The following is a 5,058-nucleotide window of genomic DNA, read 5'->3' on the forward strand; positions in this document are numbered from 1 at the left end:
CTTACACACTTGCTGGGTCCAGGGACCCTGTTAGTTGCTCAGGATGGTGAGGAATAGGAGGGATTTTCTGTCCTTAAGGGTCTCACTGAAGGTATAAACCTTTGGTGAGGAATTTATGATCAGAAGTATCTTCCTGGAAGAAATATTAATAGGAAAACCCAGCAACTCAGCAGATGGCTGTCTCATTGGTTATCTCATTTAATCACCACAGAAACATTAGAAATTATGATCTGCATCTTCCCTTTGCTTAGAGAGTCAAGTACTAAGAATCAGAGAGGTAAGTTCAGGATCCCAAGCCAGTAAGTGGCAGAGATTTGGAAAATGACTCTTTTTTTTTTTTTTTTTTTGAATAAGAAACAAAGGCTTTATTCTCATGGGTTCTCAACTTAATTTCGCCACCGGCCAGAAAGGAGGCTGGAAACAGGCTCGGGAAAATAAACATGGTAAAAGGACGAACGAAAAGGACACACGAGTTGCCAAAACTCGTTTTTCATTAAAGCGTTGTGAAGAGAGGCTCGATCATGGCTCCAGTCCAGAGAGGCCCGGGCCGGGCCGCGCACAGCTCAGCCTGTGATGCGCACGTCTGTGCGGCAGCTAAGCCGCCGGGCCCGCGCCGCCTCGGGTAGGATGGCGAGCAGCCGCTCCTGCACCAACATCCTCACGATCTGCTCTTCGTGCGGATGTCGGGCCTCAGCCACTGGCGGGAGAGCTCCCGCAGCTGCCGGAATGCCTCCCTCGGGCCTGCCGTGTCCTGGTAGCGGAACTGCTGGAATCGCTGGCGGAACGTCTCTGGGCCGGGCCAGGAGCCGCCAGGGCCTGGCGGAGAATGTAGAGCGGCTTCGGCAAGTGGCGCGGAGCCCAGCGGTGCGGGCCCGAGGGGCAGCTCCAGGGCCGCGGAGGCCGCCGCAGGAGGCGTAGGATTTGCTTCGGGGACCGCGGCCGTTGGGGCTGGAGGACTCAGGAACAGGTAGTGGGGCCTCAGGAGTCGACAAGGAGCCTGCAGAGTCACGCTCCGGGCCTGAGTTCGGGCCAGCCCTTTCCTCTTTCCCCAACGGTGGCTCTGGGCTCCCAATTGCCGCCAAGCCCGGCTCAGCCGCCTCGTGTCTCCGGGTCTGGACGTCACTTTTTGTCCGGCAGCTGTGGGCGAGGCACTCTGGACATTGACTCTTAATTCTGAAGCTGTATCATGCCTAGTACATTTCAGCTCTCTCTGATGACACCTGTTCAACTCTGGAATCTTCGCCAGTTGGAATAGATGTCTTTGGGGATTCTCAAGATCTCGTATGAAGCATTTGATATGGAAGGATTTCTGATCCCATTCCTCAAGAAGCAGTAAGTCTGAGAGTATCTCTTTAAAATAACTTCCAGATATTTTCATAGTTGGAAAGGATCAACTATTGATGATTCTGAAGATCCCACTGGGATTCCATTCTCTAGCTCTCAGGAAGATGATTTCTTCCCGGGGCTTATTGTTCACTTTTTGCATCTATGATGGGCAGGGATGCCTCCCCACATCCATCCAGCCTGTGAGACACACTGAACTTGAGGGAAGATGCTCTGACCTGTGATTTTTGTGATTGGTAACTGATTATTGCCAACTGTGGGGAGCCTGAGGGAGGTGGGTAGTGGGTGACAGCTCTGCTAAGAAAGATGAGATGCATATAATTCCCACTGACATTTGACACTGCTGTAAATCCTCTCAAAGAGACCCCACATCCCTGTGGGGATGCCTTCATGGGGAGATGGCATCCGACTTGATCAATCAGCTGTGGCTTCATTACCCTCTCCCTGATATTTAATGGTAGCTGATACCTGCCCTTCAGGGGCCAGTTCAGGCACCAACACCAAAAGGAAACGAGTCAGGCTGCAAGGGCCCAAGTCAACAGGGAGGAGGCTGATTTTCTTCCCATCAGGAGCAAATCTATTCTCACACTTCTGTACTGAATCTGTTGCTACAAGGAAAGATATATATTAAATATAAAGAAAAAGAAGTAAACAACAAACACAGGTCAAAAGACAACTGGCAAGTCAGGGAAAGAAAGAGAGCTGGCATTTAAGGAGCACTCAGATCCCTCCTGAACTCAACTATCTGGATTCTTCAGGAATTTCTGTCGAGACCGACCCGTCACCTCATTTAATCCTCACCAAGGCCCTTTGATTGTCTTCATTTTAGAGAGCAGAAACAGAGGCCCAGGAAGTTAAGGATCTCGCCCAGTGGCCTGGATCTAAGGACTGTGGAAAGGCAAAGTTTGTGTTCTTTGTTCTGTTCCCACATAGCCCAACCCATTATTCAAAATCAGAGGTGGGCAGACGATGGCACAGGCTGAATCCACCCCACTGCCTGTTTCTGTATGGCGACGATCTAAGAATAGGTTTTACATTTTTAAATGGTTTAAAGAAAATCAAAAGAAGAACAGTATTTTATGCCACTTAAAAATTACATGAAATTCAAAGTTTGGTGTCCATAAATAAAGTTTTGTTGGAACACAGACCTGCATTTGTTTACAGATTATTTGTAGCTGCTCTTTGCCTTCTGTGACAGAGCTGAGTAGTTGCAACAAAGACACCCTGGCCAGCAAAACCGAAAATATTTACTGTCTGGACTTCTACAGCGAGAGTTTGCCAACTCTGTTCATACAGATTCCTGGAGTCCTGAATGACAGAGAAAGAGACAAATTGGATTCAGACATGGATGCACACTTTATTGATAACTGACTTTGTTAGATATAATTAAGCACTCGCAATTTCAGAAACATCGCTCTTCCACTGCCAGCCAGCAATGGCCCCGTGAGGGTTTTAGGATTTATAAGCATCATTAAATATTGCAGTAGAGATTGTTCAGCCACTTCAGTGATTTGCCTTGAAGGTACTTAATATTTTCAAGTAAATGCCAGGGATAGGGCTCTGAATGTAACTTAAAGACTTTGCTAATTTCTTTGTCCTTTGATTATTGCGCATGTGTGATTTCTACAAAAATATTTACTTTCTCCAAAGTTGCTCGGCTCAGGCTTTGTGGCTGTCTAATTTATCAGTGTTGGTGGTATATGTCACATTTGTCCATTTCAGGTAAGAGGGGAAGCAAAGGAAGGAAAAAAAAAAAAAAAGACAACCCATTGTGGGTTCTTACCAGGTCACCAGTTTTGTTGCAACATGCTTTTAAAAGAACATGCAAGAGCGGGTTGTCTCACTCTGCAATCCAAGAATGTTTGATTCCTCTGTGGTGAAAAATTCCCTGGCCTGACAGGAAAACACCCAGAGAAGAGCAAGGGGAGAGAGGAAGGTTCTTTCTCTTTTTCTTTTCCAATGTGGCTTCTTTTGATTCAAGAAAGTCCTCCATCCTCAACATCTCTTTCCTGCTCATGGTCCCCAGGAAGATCACAGTTAGACTGCTTTTGCCCCCTGCCCTCTTTAAACTTCACCTCTCCTGTCAACCTCCTGGACTCCTGGTTAAATCTTCCTTCTCACTGTTGCCATTCTATCCTAACACCCTCCTGCCTTATCGTAAGGCACATGTCCTATCACAGGACATGTTCATCTTGCTAATTCCCCCCCGACCATGGGCTTCTTGGGAGCTGCTTTTTTATTTTTTTACTTCTGTACCCCAAGAACCCAAACAGTGGCGCAGTGACAAAGAGAGTGAGTGCCTCCATTTTTTTGTGTTGTCTTCTTTTGTTTTGGGTAGGGGGAACAGTAAATGTGTGAGAATGTGGTGATTATCTGCATGATTCAAGATTATGAGTCGGCAAGAATGGAAAGTGTTTAGGTTTTTCTCTGAAGTCACCACTATAGAGAGAGGTAGATCTCGAGAAGGAATATCTGTTCTTGCAGGTTTTAGAGAGAAGTCTAAGTTTGAGCTCCCACTTAGCTGATTAATTACATGTCAGACAGTTTAGACAATCTTTCTGAGTTTTTTTCCCCTGTAAAAGAGGAAAGAACACCCACCTGACGGGGTCATTACGAAGCCCAGGTGGGGCTGTGGCGACCATAAGGCACTGAATGCAAGTGCGTCTTGTTACTCCCAGTGGGTTTGCAGGCTTATTTTAAGCCTCTATCCTCACATTCACCTTTTTAGATGTTTCCTCTCTCCTCTGTTCAAAGGGGCACTGTGGTCAGCAGAAGACCTCCTCAGAGGCCTGATAAATACTGTCCCTTCTCTCTTATCCAGAGGAGAAAGAAGTGACGCTTTCCAGTCCCAGAATTTCAGCCCAGTGGCAAGGCCCACCCTACCCCCACCTTATCCGTTCATTCATCCTGTAAATATTTACTGTTCTCCCCCAAAACAAAACAAAATCCAAACCTGATGCTCTCGTGCTCTTTGCCACAGGACTTTTAAATATAAATTTAGTTTTAAATGTAATTTTAATAGTAAATTATACATTTAACAGTTCACAATTGTTTTAATTATAGAGGCCTGCCCTGCAGGGATGGTGGAAAGAACTAGGAGGGTAAAGAGCGTTCTGACTTCAGGGCGCAGAAAGATTAACGCCAGGAGAGCCAAATTCAGTCATCAGGTGCAGGCACTAGACAAGCAGCTGAGATGGGGGCAGTGCCTGAGAAGCTGCTGGGAACTGGGACAGAGTGGACATGGAAAGTGAGGTCACAACCCAGCCAGACCCTCCCACGTGGACCTGCAGGGCTGCTAGTGGGGCTGCGGGTCCGCGTTGGGGGGAAGGGTCGCCTCCGCACCAGCGCAGGAGCCTGCGCATGTCTCGTTTCTATGGAATCTAGAATTGGGCCTGGCACCTTCTTGGACAGAGAGGATGTGGCCAGGGTTCGGAGCACAGTCAGGGGAGCAGTTATAGGGTTCAAATTGCACCGAAAGACTTGGGTGGGGTTTCTGTGAGAGGTTGTGGAACCTGGCCTTTGTCTGGCAGGGACACGGGAAGTCCAGGACCACTGCTCCCTCTGGATCCCTAGGTACCATGCTGGGCGCACAATGGGTGCCAGGCTTAATGAATGGCGCCACCAGCCGTCCAGTTCCCCAGACCCCCAGTGTCTGTCTCGGCCCCTCCTCCTTCCACCCTCTGGCCAATGCTGGTGCTGTGAGAGCTCCTAACT

At 48.0% G+C, this 5,058-nt stretch overlaps 1 pseudogene; it reads right to left on the minus strand.

The window, feature by feature from the left end:
• Window positions 1-563: 563 nt before the first annotated feature.
• Window positions 564-4,706, minus strand: LOC116157922 (SCAN domain-containing protein 1-like; annotated as a pseudogene).
• Between the last annotated feature and the right edge of the window lie 352 nt (window positions 4,707-5,058).

This window comes from Camelus dromedarius, chromosome 16 (genome assembly GCF_036321535.1).
Source record: "Camelus dromedarius isolate mCamDro1 chromosome 16, mCamDro1.pat, whole genome shotgun sequence".
Lineage (NCBI taxonomy): Eukaryota > Metazoa > Chordata > Mammalia > Artiodactyla > Camelidae > Camelus > Camelus dromedarius.